Here is an 18,975-nt window from a genome sequence, read left to right as displayed (position 1 = left end):
TTCCAAGAATGCCTCAGTACAATCCGACCTCAAAAACAGTGGCAGGGATTACACCCATAATTGAGTCCATGATTGTGCAGGGCATCTTAAAAGAGATCATGGGAAGTCCGTGAAACTCTCCTATGATGGGATAGCAGAAGCAGAGCGGGAAATATCCCACTGTCCAGGACCTACAGAAGGTCAATAGCATAGTGATTCCATGTTGTCCCGTGGTACCAAATCCTTCTGTCATCCTATTTCAGATTCCTTGTGAGGCTGAGTGGTTCACAGTGATTGACCTCTGCTAGGCATTTTTCTCCATGCCATTGCATGAAGAGCGACAATTTGAATTTGCTTTCCGTCTGGAGAATGGTGTTGTATTCCTCAAGGGTCTACTGAAAGTCCATCCATGTTCAATTAGGTACTGAAAAAGAACCTTGAGAGCTTGATTCAGCCCTGAAACTCAGTGTTAGTTCACTACATCAACAGCCTTCCTTGTTGCATCTGAAATGATGGAGGTTTGCTTGGAACATATTATCGCCTTACTGAACCATCTTGCTGACAATGTGCATAAGGTGTCTCTGAGTAAGCTTCAGTACTGCCAGAATGAAGTGCAGTATTTGGGTGTCCGAGTTGAAAAAGGCAAGAGGAAGGTGTCACCAGAACGAGTGGAGGCGATCATGAAAATGAATTCACCCAGTACACAGAAAGAGGTCAGGATGTTCTTATGAATGGTTGACTACTGCTAACAGTAGATTTGTAATTTCTTCTTGATGGCAAAGCCGTTGCATATGCTGACCCACAAGGATGTGTGTGATCTGGTGCCTTGGGATAACAACTGTTTGCTTGCCTTCCTGGAGCTGAGGGAGTTTCTGTGTGCCTCTCCAGCTTTAGCAATGCCTGATTACAACAAAGCATTCTCATTATTCTGTCACAAGCAGGAAGGTTGTGCTCTTTCTGTACTCACCAAGACATATGGAGGTGCCCATAGACCAGTGGCCTATTTTTCAGCTAGATTAGATCCTGTAGCTTCAGCGTTTCCCGGATCACTCAAGTCCATTGCTGCATCAGGTATCAATATTGAACGATGTGAAAGCATTGTGATGGGTCATCCTCTTACAGTATATGTACCACATTCACTTGAGCTACTGATGACACAACATTTGACAAGTAACAGGTTGACAAGGTATGAGCAAGTGTTGCTCCCTGCCGAGAACATCTCCCTGAAGCGTTGTTCTGTTTTAAATCCTGCTACCTTGTTGCCTGTTCCAAATGCTGAAGGGGAGGAATGTGAAGACCATGACTGTTTGGATGTCACTGAGCTTTGCAGGACACTGAGACCTGACATTGTGGATGAGCTATTATCTGACCCAGATCTTTCACGTCCTTATTGTTGATGGTTCATGCTTAAGAGACAATGACGGTAATTTGGGAGCAGCGTTGGCTGTCTGTACCATCTTTGGAATGGTGAAAGCTGCTTGTTTAAAGGGAGTACACTACGCACAAGTGGCGGAAATCATTGCCTTGACCCATGCATGTCGAGTTTCTGAGCAGATCTGAGTCACCATCTAAATCGATAAGCAGTATGGTTTTGGTGTGGTTCATGTTTTTGGAAAGCTATGGTCACAGAGAGGGTCCTAATGTCATCAGGTTCTCTGATTAGAATCGGGGAGTATGTGAGACAACTGCTGGAAGCTTTGCAATTGCCAAGAGAAGTGGCTTTCATTAAGTGCGCAGCTCATGGAAGGGAAGATGATTTTGTCACTACTGGAAATAGGTACGCCAAAGAAGTTGCTTGTTTCTGTGCTTTTCATGCATGTGTTTTCTATGTGGAATATACTGGAGAGATTACAGAGAAAATCAAACTCAGCATCATGCTAGCTGTTGCCGACACATGGGATAAAGTGAGACGTTTGAAAATGGAAGTCACAGACAAGGAGCAAGGGGGTTGGATCAGAGCAGATTGTGAGAAAGGGGAACATTTAATTTGGGTGTCATTTGATGGCAGGGCAGTATTACCAGATTGTTTGTTATATCCCATGGCAAGGCAGATTAATGGAGCAGCTCATATATGAAGGGATGCAACGGTGAGACTTTTCAACAGACTTGGTTCAATCCTAGATTTTGCATGATTGCTGAAGCTGTGTGTCATCGGTGTGTCACATGTCAACAAATAAATGCTGGAAAGAAGACTGTTGTTGCTCTGAGTCACATTGGTAGGTCAGGGAGTCCCTTCAAGGAGGAAGAGGTGTGGCGCCGCGGCCAGGGTGAATGCCTCCGGAATCTGGGGTTCACGGTTTGATCCCCGGCGCCGGCGGCAGATTAGCCCAGCACCATGTGACTCTGGGCAATAGCTTGCTTAATCTTCCCGACGGCCCCCAGCGCCTAGAGACCCGTATGGGTAATTGTTCGCGCTTTACAAATGTGGATTATTATTATTATTATTCAATCATATCCAGATGAACTTTGCTGAAATGCCTGTGTGTAATGGGTTGAGATGCATTCTGGTGGTTGTGTACATCTTCTCTCGATGGGTGGAAGCCCAACCAAATAGAAGGTGTGATAGACTCACAGTAGCAAAGTTATTGTTGAGGGAACTCATTCCTAGTTTTGGATTTCTAACTACATTGGAATCAGATAGATGTCCACACTTACATAATGAAGTCATGAAGCTGTTGTGAATGGCCTTGAGTGTGGATCAAAGACTGCATTGTAGCTAAAGGCTGGAGGCATCAGGAATTGTGGAGCAGATAAATGGTACCTCAAAAGCGAAACTGGCTAAAGCGTGTGCTTCAACATCTCGGAAGTGGCCTGATGAATTGCGTTTGGTGCTAAGGAGGTTGCACAGTATTCCTGACAGGAGAACTGGGTTGTCGCCTCAAGAGATTTTTATGAGAAGAGCAATGCGTCTACCTGCTGGGATGACCGCTGCATTAGTAAACATCACAGATGATTTGGTCCTTGACTACTGTAAGGGATTGGCTGATGTGGTTTGTTCTGTGTCTCATCAGGTTGAAGCAGCGACTGCACAGACTTCAAAGGACCTTTGCAACAACCTGAGCCTAGGAAACTGGGTTCTCATCAGAAATCATGTGAGGAAAAGCTGTCTTGACTCTCGGTGGTGTGTGCAATACCAAGTGATATTGGTGACAAACATTGCATGGCCTTCAGTGTGGATCAAAGACTGCATTGTAGCTACAGGCTGAAGGAATCAGGCATGGTGGAGCAGATAAATGGTACCTTAAAGGCGAGACTGGCTAAAGCGCGTGATTCAACATCTCTGAAGTGGCCTGGTGCATTGCATTTGGTGCTAATGGGTTTGCACAGTATTCCTTTTTTTTAATATATTTTTTATTTGGAGATAGTTCATAAATCATAAGTACAAACCGACACTAAGAGGAAGAAATACATTTTTGCCATAAGCAATACACCCACATGATGATAAAAAATCCATTGGAAAACCAAACGCAATAAAAGCCCCACGATGATAATAAAGTGCAATGAATCACATCCTTAATTATTCAATCTGATTTAATAATATTTTCCGTATATATCCGAAACCAACTCTGCAGCCTCCCCAGCTACTTTTAACCCGAGTTCTCCCACAGAACCATAATTTTGTATAAGAACCTGCTCTCAGAGCTTACTTTCTTTTGTGTTCTTTAATCCTACACAATTTACTTAATATCTGTGTGAAAGTAGGGATTTCAGCCAATCTCCATCGCTGCAGAATTAGCAACCTGGCAGCCAGGACCAGGATGAATATCTGGGGTTTTTTAAGGATAGTTGCTGTAAAGTCTGTTGAGTATCCTAAAACCATTGTCTGATTATCTAAAGCCTGTGGGACCTTCAGCGTGTTCTGGCAATATTTGTTAATATTTTCCCAGAATCCATCTAATTTCAGGCAGCCACAAATAATATGAGTCCAGTTCCCCCCTCCCACTAAATTGCACCTAAAGCAATTTGATGAGATCTGGGTTTGATTTTCTGCAAAAAAATCCTGTGTACGGTACAACAGCCATTTTTTATAAAATTGTATCTGCTTAAAATGAGCTCCTTTCAGCAAGGAGCTATTAAACTTATTGACCTGGTGCCAGTCTGTACTATAGATGTGTAGCCCTTCCTGACTTTCCCACTTCATCTGTGCCTTCTGGCAGAGTTTATTTTCACCTTGTTTCCGAAATAAGGAGACCCACCTGATTATTGAAATGCGGTGAGAGTTGTTTACTAAACACCCTGCGACATCACAGGCATCCCGGATATGTATGAGGTCAAGTCCTGACAAAAAGCTTTTAACCCTAGCGAATGACCATTGTAAAATAATTTTACTATGCTTAAGCGATAGTTCTATTTCGGGCCAGGTTTTCCACTCTCCCTGCAGGGAGTCTCCTATTTTACTGAAGCCCTGGCTTCTCCAATTCTTCGTAATTGCTGGATCTAGAAGTAAATCTTGACCTTCGTAAATATCCGAGAGATAGGTTTCTGCATTTAGTATGGGGATCGCAAAATGCCTCAGCAGCAGTTTTTTCCGATTAATGCTCCATTGGAAGGTTCTATATCTTACTTTTTGGGGGATTTTTATAAGGCGCATAAAATCTTGGATTAAATGTTCTTTGTAAATCAGATCTAAAAAAAATTATCGTACCTATTAATGTTTAAAACCTTCATGGATCTATATAAAGTGTGTGCAAAATTGCCATAATAATACTCTTTCAGATTAGGAAGTGCTAGTCTCCCTTCTGATACTGGCCTAAAGAGCATTTCCATTGACAGTCTTGCCGCCTTATTTGCCCATATAAATGTAGAAAAGAGGGCTTGGACTTCCCTAAAAAAATTCATTTGAACTGCGTTGGGGATGGATAAAAACAGAAAATTGCATAATGGAAGATTCATCATACGGATTAAATCTACACGACCTAATAATGAAACTGGAAGCTCTTTCCATTTTAGCACTTTACTCTTTATTTTATTAAAAAGAGGGATATAATTTAATGCATACAGATCATTAATATTCTCTGTTACGTATATCCCTAAATATCTCTTAGGTTGTATATTAACGAATTAATCTAAATCTGTTAGTAGTGATTCGGCTATGCAATTACATAACATAATCTCTGTTTTAGATGTATTAATTTTATAGCCCCCAATAGATTGAATTCATGAAACAAGTTAAAGATTTGCAATTGCACTTCCCTTTCAGGTTTTAAAAAACGCACAATATCGTCTGTGTATAATTTAATATTAGTCATACCAGGCATTGGAGAGGTTATACTGCTTATCGAACGGACAGCTATTGCAAGGGGCTTGATAAAACAGGAAAATAGCAGGGGGGAAAGCGGGCAGCCTTGTCTTGTCCCCCTAACTACTCTGCAAGTGCCTACCCTCTTGGCGTTCACTATTATTTGGGCCGTCGCCCCGTGTAGATTTTTGAAATAACTGCGATCAATTCCAAGGGAAAACCAAATTTAGCAAGTGAGTAAAAAAGGCTTTCCCAGCACACTAGGTCAAAGGCCTTTTCTGCGTCTCAAAGCATAATATGAGACAGTTTTATTTTGATCAAATTAATGGTATTAATAGATAATTGTCGCCCTGCAATAGAGCCACATTGATCCTTGTGGATTATAGACCCTGTACAGTTGCTAATTCTATTAGCCAGTAGTTTGGCTATAATCTTGTATTCAGAATTCAGCAAACTGATGGGTCTATAAGAGTTTATATCCTCCCTATGTTTATCTTTATTTTTAAAAACTGACTACCACAGCTGTTCTAAAAGAAGATGGTATTTCCCCGCCCCGTAAAATATGGTTAGCCAGTAGCACCAGTTCCTTATTCAGATTTGCGCTAACATTTTTGAAAAACTCAATTGGAATACCGTCATCTCCACATGCTTTGTCATTGGCCATTGTTTTAACTACTCCTTCTATTTCTTGTATTGAGACGTTGGCCAATAAGCTTGTAGATTGATCTGTAGTTAAATTTGGAATTTGTAATCCGTTAAAAAAATAATCCAATTTTGCAATATCCATTTCATGTCTAACGGAATAAATGGATTCATAATGCCTAATAAACTCACTTTGTATTAAGTTTTCATCTGTGATTCGGCTCTTAGTGAGTTTATTACTTAATGCAAGGACTCAGTTCTGAGCTTGTTTATCTTTTGTTTTCCAGGCTAGGAACCTGCCCGTAAACTCGCTCTTAACCATTACTAGAGTCCACAGAGTCCTCATTCAGCGGATCCCATTTGCAAAATTCCCTTGTACGATTCTGTTAAACTTTGCTGAATTTCGAATTAAGGAGAAGATTCTTTCTAAAGCCATTGAAAGAAGAACACTGTCCACACAAGAAGTACCGAACTTCAGAATCTTCTCAGACATGTCTGCTGTGGCAGCAAAGAGGCACCGTGAATTTGTAAAAATGATCGACATGTTTAAATAGAAGGGCGCACAGGCATCTATTGCCCAACAATCAAAATTGAAGGTTCTGGCAAGAGGAACATTTCATAAGTTGGACAATGTAATGAGAGCACAAGAACATTTGCAGCAGCTCTCAACTCTGGGATAAGGCTGCCAGACAAGAGTAAGCCACAATTAACAAGGGTCGGGTTTTTTAGGGACAGCGGGGCCCTCTAAAATAATAATGTTTACATAGAATGTAAGTGGGGCCGGGGTCGCCAGGGGTAAGGAGGCATCACAGCCTCCGGTAGCGGAAGCACACAAGTTAGGGGGTGCAGTAACATGGCACCCAGCAACCAAAGGGGGTGGGGGGTGGGAGGAGATGTGGGTCACTCTTCCACACATAGTAACACACTAGAAAGGAGAAGGGGTCAAAGGGAATGTATGTTTAGAGACCTGCAAGAAGTTTTTCCCCAATAAATATTCACTATAAACACAGTTAACTTCTCAGGTCTAGACAAGCTTAAAGCGTAGGCACGAAAAAAAGAATGAAATAGTAAATCAGTATCTCAGTAACAACAACCTAGTAGGGGAAGAAACCCTTTGTAGGATGAATGCCCTCACTCACCAAAGGTGACATGCTTCATCATTTGGGCTTTCTCCTCCCAGTGGGAAAACCTAGTCCTACTGAGGGCTACAACCACCTCTCTGAGAGGTGGGAGCTCAGGGATGTTTTCAATTATATGGAGAATCTGGATGCTAAAATCCCAAAGAAGAGCAATAAAGTGATGTAAGGGTGCAGCGCAAGGCAAATAATAATAAGTGAGTGCAAGCTAAAACTGCCTAGTGCGGATGAAAATAATTTTTATTAGCTCATCTGCACTGACAGAGATAAAAAACAGTGCAAAGCAGTACCTATTGAAAAGTGCTTGATGGAAAAAAGGTCAATATGTTTCAGCCATCAACCATCTAAATAGTATGTCTGGCTTTCGTCAGGACCAAGGAAACAAAGCTGCTGCAGTAAAGTGTAAAGCAAATAATGATGAAAAATAATTTTAGATGCAAAACCAGTCATCCAACTGCGGATTCAATATCACTGGAACTTGTCTAAAATAAAACAAAGAGACACAAAAAACACATAAACACTCTAATATCATGCCAAATAATTGTTATATTGTTTGAGGATAATTGTATTATAAATGCCTCAGACGCAATTTATTTTTGAGTCCTGTAGGATACTCAAAAGATATATACACTCACCCAATTTGAAGGACAAGTGAGCCTGCCTCAACCTGGTTACAACTCAGGGAAGGGAGCCCGCTCTGAAAAAGCAAGCAAACGTAAGGATGACAGAAGAAGCTAAGGGCAATGGGTGGATTACTGATCATGAAGCAGCATTTTTAGCAGCACTCCATCCAGTTATACCATACTTTTATGTGCTACCTAAAGTGCATAAAGGACAGCTACCGCCTCCAGGGAGACCCATTATCTCTGGAATAGGTTCTCTATTAGAACCTTTATCAAAGTTTGTTGATTTCTTTTTACAACCTTTGGTGTTGGAGATGCCTACTTACCTCCAGGATACCAAACATCTATTGCGTCTCTTGAATGAGATTACATTTGATCAGGAGCAAGAATACTTGGTCTCCTTTGATGTGGAGGCTTTATACACCTCAATACCACAAGAGGTGACCCTTGTGACAGTTGAGACTCTCTTACAATCTAAACCGAGAGAGAGCATTACTCCAGTCCACTTCATAATGATGTGTGCACGGTTAGCAATGAAGGAAAATTTCTTCAAATTTGAGAATGACATGTACTTGCAGACATCCGGAACATCCATGGGCACTATTTTTGCGCCGAGCCTGGCCAATCTTTATGCACATGCGTTTGAACAGTCTACCGTCCTCAAAGAAGACAATCCCTTCAGGAGACATATACGCACCTGGAAGCGATACATCGATGATGTGTTTGTCATTTGGAGAGGTACTCCCGATACCATTGTTGCCTTTCATGCATGGCTTAACACACAAAATCATTACCTGAGATTTATGGTTGAATATTCAAATAGTATTTTACCATTTTTGGATATCCGTATTTTTCCTGATGGAGGAGGGTTAGGCACAGAACTTTTTCGAAAACCCGCGGCTCGCAACTCGTTGCTGTCTTTTGAAAGTTTCCATCCCAAAGCCCTTCGAACGAACCTTCCCTTCGGTCAATTTTTAAGGATAAGGAGGAATTGTTCCACAATGGAAAAGTACAATGAACATGCTAAATTATTGAGTACCCAACTCAAAGACAAGAACTATCCTCACAAAATCATCCGGAGGTCCCGCAAACGAGCTGCCAATAAGAACCGAGAAGCTCTCATTGATTTGATCGGCCCTAAAGAACCTCTCAGTAGATTAACCTGTGTCAATACTTTTTGCACTCACTCTAATAAGATCAAGAGTAGTATTCTTAAACATTGGAAGATTCTTAACATTGGCACTGAGCCCTTAGCCCCTCCACTTTTCGCCTTTAAGAGGAGTGCTAACATCAAAGACCACATTGTCCAAACTAGACCCAGAGTCATGCAGAAGAACATTGAACAACTTTCACTATGGGGGTTACCGCCAGTGGTAGGACATTATCCTTGCGGCTCTTGTGCAGCCTGCCCACAGACGACACACATGGCAGAGGTAGACATTGGTACTAACAAACCTTGGGTTCTTAAAAAGCATACAAATTGTAACAGTGAAAAGGTTATCTACCTGATCACGTGCCCTTGTTCCATGCGCTATGTGGGTATGACCACGCGCAAGGCAAAGTCAAGAATATTGGAACATAAAAGCACCATTCGGTGCAAGAGGAGATCAACCAAAATGACAAACCATTTCTTAGATTTTAATGATGAAGCAGATGATATTCGATGGACAATCCTTGAGCAACCTTTAATACCCCAACACATTACTGATATTTCTAAATTTTTATTTAGAAAAGAACAGCGGTTGGTATCAAAAGTGACACATTAGGACTCAAGGAAGACATTCCTTGGTTGTCTCTGTAAGATGATATTAGCTTTATTCTTGTCAGGAATTTTTTTCTACATAAGATCTGTTGTTGTTTTTGTGTTTCTTTGAAAACACAAATGAGCGTATGATCATCTTTCTATTACAATGTGATTTTTCCAACAATTACGACAGTCACTGTGGGCTGGCTGGACAATGATTACATACTTAGGTATCCAGATTTTTGAGCAAGTAAGAGACATTGCTTGGTTGTCTCTGAAGGGGGACACCATATTCAGTTTGTGTCACGAATATTAGACCATCATCCAAGTGTTGATCTTGTTATATACAGATCATAAGCGAGATTGATCTGCTTTAATTATGGGGGCACCAATTCTAGCTGAGGAGTATTTCCAGCCCCCTTTCGGTAGCCTAAGACTGATTAAAGTGTTAGGAGTAGTTTTTCACTCACATTATTATATTCTTGGGCTTTAGATTAAGAATTTTCTACAAAATCCAATTGCACTTGTGACATCACGCTGTGCTTAAAGTGCGATTCGGGGTCTTTTTGATCGTGCAGGACAATGATAAAGTTATTTTTTTTAAAAAGCTTAACAATTTACATTTTTTTGCACATGTATGCTTTAGAACACTGCTCTGTGACGCAGGTCCTTCATCTAAACAAGCCCTTAAATTAGACACCAATTGGGGTCCTTCCCCACTACAATGCGGGGAATGGATGCGGTAAAACACGCATGTGCAAACATAAAACACTTTTGTTTGGGCCACGTTTATAGAATTGAACAGGCATCCCAGTAAGACACCTATGGGGGCCTTAGTTACGTAAACGCAGACAAACAGTGCAGGTATTTAAACATCATTTAATCACCCCCGTCGGTACCTCCAGTTGCAACTTTTTTACTACGATGGAGTACCGACGGAGAGGTGAGCTGGGAGGATCAGATAAATGTCTTGCTGTTCTGTGAGACTGCTAAATGGCTGGTTTCTCCTTTGGTAAATTAACGGCAATTTGGAGTACATCATAGACTGTGTGACATAAGTAGGATATACACCTTTTTTAAGCTAGCGTGCTTGGAATAGGCACATACACTAAAGGTCGAGTAGTGTTATGTTTGCCTTATTGTGCGATAAGATGATTGCCAATGCACGCATATGAGCAAAATTGTAGGTCCTCGCTGTTTATTGTTATGCCACAATTGAGGAAAGCGATGAGCTTTAGAGTAGGTATTTATACTCTAGAGACCTCTATTAAGCAATATAAGGCTTGGGCATTTTGGATAATTGTCCAGATCATTGAATTAACTTAGCATTGCCATTGTTATGTTTTAAAAATTTCTGCACTTGTCCATTTCTGTTGGTGGTCACTCACACTACTTACACATCCTTACATGTTACATAGCAAAACGTATTGATTATCTTACGTTTGATTTTTTTTTCAGAGAGGGCTCCCTTCCCTGAGTTGTAACCAGGTTGAGGCGGGCTCACTTGTCCTTCAAATTGGGTGAGTGTATATATCTTTTGAGTATCCTACAGGACTCAAAAATAAATTGCGTCTGAGGCATTTATAATACAATTATCCTCAAACGATATAACAATTATTTGGCATGACATTAGAGTGTTTATGTGTTTTTTGTGTCTCTTTGTTTTATTTTAGACAAGTTCCAGTGATATTGAATCCGCAGTTGGATGATTGGTTTTGTATCTAAAATTATTTTTCATTATTATTTGCTTTACACTTTACTGCAGCAGCTTTGTTTCCTTGGTCCTGACGAAAGCCAGACGTACTATTTAGATGGTTGATGGCTGAAACATGTTGACCTTTTTTCCATCAAGCAGTTTTCAATAGGTACTGCTTTGCACTGTTTTTTATCTCTGTCAGTGCAGATGAGCTAATAAAAATTATTTTCATCCGCACTAGGTAGTTTTAGCTTGCACTCACTTATTATTAATTTCCTTGCGCTGCACCCTTACATCACTTTATTGCTCTTCTTTGGGATTTTAGCATCCAGATTCTCCATATAATTGAAAACATCCCTGAGCTCCCACCTCTCAAAGAGGTGGTTGTAGCCCTCAGTGGGACTAGGTTTTCCCACTGGGAGGAGAAAGCCCAAATGATGAAGCATGTCACCTTTGGTGAGTGAGGGCATTCATCCTACAAAGGGTTTCTTCCCCTACTAGGTTGTTGTTACTGAGACACTGATTTACTATTTCATTCTTTTTTTTGTGCCTGCGCTTTAAGCTTGTCTAGACCCGAGAAGTTAACTGTGTTTATACACTTTTCCACACACACAGGGAACACAGTGGGGGGTTTCTTTGAAGGATGAGCGGCGTGCACAGGGTGCACAGGGGAAGCATTGGAAAAAAATAGGAGCTAGTTCTTATAAATCTGGAGAAGACTACAATTTGACAAGGAAAGTTAAATATAATAACCAAGCTAGAGTTCAAGGCAGTACTATAACTGGTTTTTGCACAACAAGCACTATTTGCACATTAGGATCACGTATCTTGGACTGTTTAGGCACGTTAAAATTATTAATACTGTAATGTATGCTTGTCACATTACTTTTTAGGCGTTCGCCATTGCCTCTGTTTAGGCACGTTAAAATATTAATACTGTAATGTATGCTTGTCACATTACTTTTTAGGCGTTCGCCATTGCCTCTGTTTAGGCACGTTAAAATATTAATACTGTAATATATGCTTGTCACATTACTTTTTAGGTGTTCGCCATTACCTCGCCACTGCCAAGAGCGGTATTTCAACTCTTATCGGCGCTGGCAAATTTGTAAAGTCAGATTCTCTGCTCAGCTATATGCCTACTTTTTCTTGTTAAGCTTTTATATGACTCATAGCTTAAGCATCTCGCTATGGCACTCTCTATCTTGCCACCAAGTAAAGATGGCTGACTGGCAAGAGTTAACATTACCCCAGGGAGTCTTGAATTATAAGTCGCGATCTGGACTTTTTATACTTATGTACTTTTCCGATATCTCTGGTTTTATCATTAGTACTATCTTATATGTTTCCTATTATGAAAGTGATTCACTAGGCCTGTTTTAAAAAAAGAAAATCACTTTAAGCACTTTAAGTATGATGATGTCATGCTTTCTAGCTGTTTGCAAATTAGGTGTGTTGCCCAGTGGTTCGCAACCTCTTTTTTGAGAAGGATGCATTGTTTATTTATGTCAAGATATTTATTCACACTGTCACTTTATATTTTTATGGGCCAAGAGTGTGTTCGCTTTCAGGGCAATCTGGAAATTGCTTTCAATGGTTGTTTACTTTAAGTACACTGCAATTTCAGTGGTTAACTGTCTTCTAAAAATGCTGTATAGTTCTGCGTATTGCCTAATGTTTTTAAGGGTTTTATTCAGAAATTTGTTTGACACTCATCTGAACCAAGGAAGATTTACTCCACAGATAGACCAGGGAATGCACCGACTTCACTTTAGATCAACTTCTCCATAATACCAGTAATAGCACTTAACCATCAGGTAGCAAGTAATGGGGTAAGAATTCTTTCCTTTAATGCCAATGGCCTGAATAATAAAATTAAAACGCGAGCCATGGAGGAATGGCTAAAAGGCTACTCTCCAGATATTGTCCTCTTGCAAGAGACCCACTACGTGGTGAGAGGAAAATTTATTTTAATATGTTCCAGAAGTGGGCATGCAGTTGCTATCCCTGTTCAGCAGGCACGGCACAAAGCGGGGTAGCAATTTTCTTTAGTAAATGCTTCCCTTTTCAGGCTACATACTCACAGATTGACAAAGATGACAGATGGGGACTGGTTAGTGGTACAGTCAACAATACTATGATAACTATAGCAACGATCTACGCTTCAGTAGAGGACAATCCCGTTCCCCTGACGGTTCTCTACCAAGCTTTGCTGCTAATTCCTGGTTCGATTATTCTGGGAGGGGATTTTAATTACATACAGAAATCAAGGTTTAGATTCTTCGTCAGGGGTGAGGAAATAAAAAAAAACATGGGTAGGAAAAGCATTAAAGGACTGTATGATAAAGTTACATTTGATAGACTCTTGGCGGTCAAGATACCCAAAGAAAAAAGAGTATTCATGTTACTCAGCTAAATACAATTTGGCTGCTAGATTAGATAACGTTTTGATTTCCACAGAACTGACACAAGTTACGTCTAAATACATTCAAAATAGTTTCTCAGACCACGCATTACTAAAATTAGAATTAGTTGGTACTAGCAGAAATTTAAATACCCCGAAATGGATATTTAATAGAATTCTTTTGGAGGATGAAGACTGGTGTGAAAGTATCCAAAGGGAGATAGAGGGTTTTTTCCAGACCAATAGAGGTACAGCCTCGCTGAAGAACATCTGGGATGCTTTTAAAGAAACAATTTGCGGGATCATATCATCTAAGCAGATTGCCACGAGAAAAAGGCACACATGATAGAGAGAAACCTTTTCGAGGCCAAGGTTAAACATATAAATGAGCTATACTTAAGGGATAAAAACAATTGGAATAAACTGGCATTGAGACAGGCGCGCCAGGAGATGCAAGACTATTATCATCTTAAAATTTAGACTGCCTATTTGCAGAAAGTATACAGTATTCCTGAAAGGAGAACTGGGTTGTCACTTCAAGAGATATTAATGAAAAGAGCAATGCATCTGTGTGCTGTGCCGACCGCTGCATTAGTAAACATCACAGATGAATTGGCTGATGTGGTTCATTCTGTGTCTCATCAGGTTGAAGCAGCGACTGCACAGAGTTCAAAGGATCTTTGCCACAACCTGAGCCCAGGACACTGGGTGCACATCAAAAATCATGTGAGGAAAAACTGTCTTGACTCTCGGTGGTGTGGGCCATACCAAGTGATACTGGTGACAAACATTGCTGTCAAGATAGGCGGGATACCGAACTGGATGCACGCTTTCCATACCCGAAGAGTCACAGGTCCCTCCAATGAAACAGCTCCTCTCCCAGAAGTATTTCCAGCTGCGACTGGAGAGGAAAAGCCAAGCTGTGGAGGTTCCTGAAGAGGCTGGATAAACACCAGATCGAGTGAGTGGGGTCAGGCTACACAAGACCCTGGTATAGACTCTGAGGGAGATGGTAACGTTGCAAGTGGTATAGAGTTTGACTCAGCAGAAGAGACTGGTGTGACAAGAAGTTGTGTGCAGTTGAGAAAGAGAGATCATGCAGATGAAACCTGGCCTGTGAGACAAAGGAGGAGAAATCTGAGACTTGCATTGGAAATAGTACTCGCACCACTGGGTGAATTTTCAGTGTCTAACTTGAATGAAGCTGAGCAAACCACAGAAATTGTGAGAAGGTCCAGGAGAGGTTGCGTGCCGTGTCGCAAATATTCCTCTCCCAAGTGGACTTATCCAGTTACAGATGCCAGGGAGAGTGAGGTCTGAGATTTCGATCATGATTGTTCATATCTTGCTGAGAGTTCCTGGAATCAAGGCTAATGCACTTCTGTCACTTTCTGTGCCTTTCCCCCAAAGTTGAGTGGTTTACAGACTCTGATTCTGGAAGGCATTGAGTTCTCAAGCTTTGGAGCACCACGGTCTCCTCAAGAGTTTGCAGCTTTGAGAACTGATCTGTTACAACAAGTCATTGAGGAGATGGGCTCTGATCTCATAAGGGATGTAAATTGAACATTTGAACTGTAAATAAGTTGCTTGAAAGAGGATAACCTAGGCCAGAGTGAAAGGAGAACAAAAATAGGGACTTTCATCTAGTAGAAGAAAGAGGGTTCATAAAGTCTTCAAAGCAGTGTCTTGCTGAAAAAGAACTTTCCAAGGCTTCAAAGAAAAGGTTGCTCGAATACTTTGTCACACATGAATAAGAGGTGCAGAGAAAAGACTGTGTGTTGATCCTCTTCCATGCTGTAATCCGAGCCATTTTTAATATGGAGTCTGGAAATTCGAATCGTATGCAAAAATGTATTATAAGTACACCCATCGTAGGAGTACTCATATTAATAGCTATAGTCATTACTGAGTCCATTTTAAGCGCACACAAAGGTGAGGGACATAGGGTGGGGGTACTTGGGACATCCACACCTACCACTGCCTCCTCAAAAAGATGGTACACTAGGATCCGAAAAAGGTTTAATAGAGCAAACTAGTTGCTTACTTTTTGAAGATCTGTCCAAAGGTGATTACTCACTGAATGCTTATGCTAAGTTGCTGTACGAGTATGTTGATACTATGGAAGTGAGAGATTGTTATGTGTGCATGCAATTACCTGCTTCGGTTGAGGAGGGCATTCGCTACCTCCACCTACCCTTAACATATGGCATTTGTTGTAGTTTACTCCTTAGTATGTTCTAGGGAAAAGGCCAATATGAGTACTACTTCTCAAACTATGATGTGGTACTTTCAGAAATACCAGTCTATAAACATCTGAACAAATACGATTACCATAAGCAAATAGAGAGACTGGACAATTATTTTACACCCATAGTAACATTAGACACTGCTTACACGCATAGACATACCCTAAATTGCATGTTAACAGGCATAGAAAAGAAACTCATAGATCAAGTACAAGATAGAAGTAGAGGGTTAGTCATTAAGTCTGATATCAAGGACAAGAATTCTGAGTGGACCAAGGAGGAGTTAGCTCACAAGGCTAAAGGAAGTTATGGTTCTATAGCTTTACATTGGGAACAACGAGGAAAGCTTTGCTTTGGGAGCTGTTATGACACTGTATTTGTGGGATCATATATTTCTAGTCAATGGTCCTTGGAAGTTGTGTCTGCAAGAGTCAGTTTGAATGGTGCCAGGGGTATATTTTGTTTGCGGAAAGAATGCATATGCTTGGCTTCCGAGCAAATGGTATGGGACCTGTTCTGTGGCAGTCATATTTCCAAAGATCTATCATGTGAAGGATCAGGAGGGTTTGGAGAGAAGATTGGACAGAAGAGAGAAACTTGGACTGAGTGCTGGTGAAGTTGTGGGAGATATATTTGGAACGATGATACCTAGTGCAGGAGTGGTATTGAATGACATCAAGATTAAAAGGCTGTCTACTATCGTGGTTAAGTTGTCGGTCAACACAGCTCAGTCCTTGCTACTCATAGGTGGGGAGATGGGTTCGAAAAAGGTGATGGTGATGCAGACCCGGCTTGCTTTAGATGTGTTACTGGAAAAAGAAGGCGGAGTCTGTCGGATGCTGACGGTCCAACAGCATTGTACTTATATCCCTGACAGAAGTAAGGATCTGAGCTGAGGGGATATATTAATAACATCACTGATATACATCATGAAATACACGATCTGGCAGTTGAAGGAGTTTGGGACAAGATTGGAAAAGGATTTGGAGCAGTTGGAAGTTGGTTTACAAACTTAGGAAGTAGAATCTTTGGATACATCTTGAAGCCAATAATTTTCGTTATGATCTGTGTTATTATCTTGGTAGGGATGATAAGGGCATACAAGTGGCACAAGGTGAGGTAAGTGGAGTATGTTTAGATTGGTCTACTCTGCAGGGATTATGGAGTGTTTTGTGATGATTCAACGTCATCAGAGGGGGGAACTGATAGTGTGGAGATCCTATGTCATTTGTAGGGGTGCATCATAATCACACGTAGAGGGCACCAACATATAATCATTTGTTGTATTAACGTGAAGTGTTAGAATTATGAAATGTATTAACATGGATTATGATGTATTTTAGGTTATTGAAAGGTAACATTGAGAATCAACTAGAAAATGAATGTAACTAGCAGAAAACTTGTGTTGTGTAACTGACAAATTTTAATGTATTAGGTGTGCATATTTATTGTGCCATCCTATACATAGGTAAATGCATTAGTGAAATTGCCTTAATGTTATTTGAATTTGGAAAGCTCTTGTGGTGTTTCTTATGTTTGCTGAAATTCGTAGGCCTGAAATGTAAGTGAAAGAAGCGCTCTCATTAGATAGAATATTCTCTTTGTTTTACTAACTAGGCCAGGAGAGTAGAAATTACACAATCGTGTGACTTGCATTGATAAAGGAAGGTCATTGTGCTTCACACAGGGGAAGGCCGGGAACCAAGCACAAATTTTAACAAGAGAAGCTCACCGTTGACATCGTGGAGAATTTCATTCAGGACTGTACCCAGGGCAGATGGTGTGACTTGCATGGCTCCTGGTGGACTTGGCCCTTTTTGCATGGTCATCCCAGAACTTTTTCTGGTATTTTTTCTGACCTTATCACTTTATCACTGCTGATCAGTGCTAAAGTGCATGTGCTCTCTATGGTAAACTTTGTAAGATTGGTCTACACCTATTTGACATATTTAATTTACCTATCAGTCCCTTGTACATTGGTATCTCATATAACCAGGGCCAGTAAATTAAATGCTACTGGTGGGCTTGCAGCACTGTGTGCTCCACCCACCAAAGTGGCCTTTCAAACCTATCTCAGGTCACTGCCCCTGCAGGGCCTGAGTGCGCAGTTTACTGCTGCTATGATGTGGCACATAAAGTGGTTGTCACGTCAGTGACTCCCTTTTTACTACATATCAGTCACCCCTAAGAAAGACCCTAGCAAGCCCTATGGGCAGGATGCACTGTAGGTACGAGGTAGGACATGTACCTTAACTGTGTGGCATGTCCTGGTGGTGAAAAGCATCCTCACATAGGAAAGTATTGGGGATCCCCTGATATGTGCTTCAGAGGTAATTCCTGACATGAGAGGGGTAGCATGAATAGAGTCGTTTGGAATAGTGGTGATAAATGTTGCGTACTGGTGTTCGCATCTTTATTATCACTATTTTAGAAATGCCACTTTTAGAAGTAGGCATTTCTGTGTGTTATGTGTCTTTGTGCCTGCCTGTTGTGTATTGATTGTCAAGGCCTTGGAGTGACAGGGGCTGGGGAGATGCAGTGGCTCCAGAGAGTCTGGGTGGGTCAGCACTAGGCTGCATAGGCCTGATCTGCATTCAGAGTGGTGGGAGGAGTAGCACCTGTATCTGCATAGGGCTGTGCCTGCCTTCCACAATGCCGGCTCCGCCACCCTGTGGTGTGTCTGGGCCATAGCCTACACTTACAATGGGGAGTGTTGTGCACTTGATAAGTGCCCCCAGAACTGGTTTGGACTGGGTTCAGGGCCCTGTACCAGGGCAGAACAAAGACCTTCTGGAATATAAATATTGGGGCTGTGACCCCCATGTCATTTGAACTGGAGCTGAGCTTGCTGGGGACTAAAACAGAAGAGGATAGCAAGGACTGCTGTGTGACAAGAGGAACCACCTCTGCTAAAGGGCCCTGCGTGCTGGCCTGGCTGTGCCCCTTTTCTTTACCCCTGTGTTGGGGAAATTATAGCACTGGTGTGCGATCTTTGATTCTGTTGCCCAAAGAGTGGGCTTGGGCAGGGCTGACGTAGAGAGGAGAGCTTCTTGCCCAGCAGCGTGGGCAGCACCCCCCTCTGCCCTGTGGCCGGGGCGCTGTGTGTCTGGATCCGACACTGTGCCATGAGGTCTAGCGATTGACAACTCAGGAGGTGTTCTCCTTGTGGACCATCAGGAGGAAGCCTGCAATGAGACAGAAGTTGACTCCGTGGCCGAGCGCCCCCCCATTAAGTTGCCATAGCTGGAGGGAGCCGCGGGAGAAGC

This window comes from Triturus cristatus, chromosome 4_1, assembly GCF_964204655.1.
Source record: "Triturus cristatus chromosome 4_1, aTriCri1.1, whole genome shotgun sequence".
In the NCBI taxonomy this organism is placed as follows: Eukaryota; Metazoa; Chordata; class Amphibia; order Caudata; family Salamandridae; genus Triturus; species Triturus cristatus.
Note: the sequence above shows the minus strand (reverse complement) of the source record.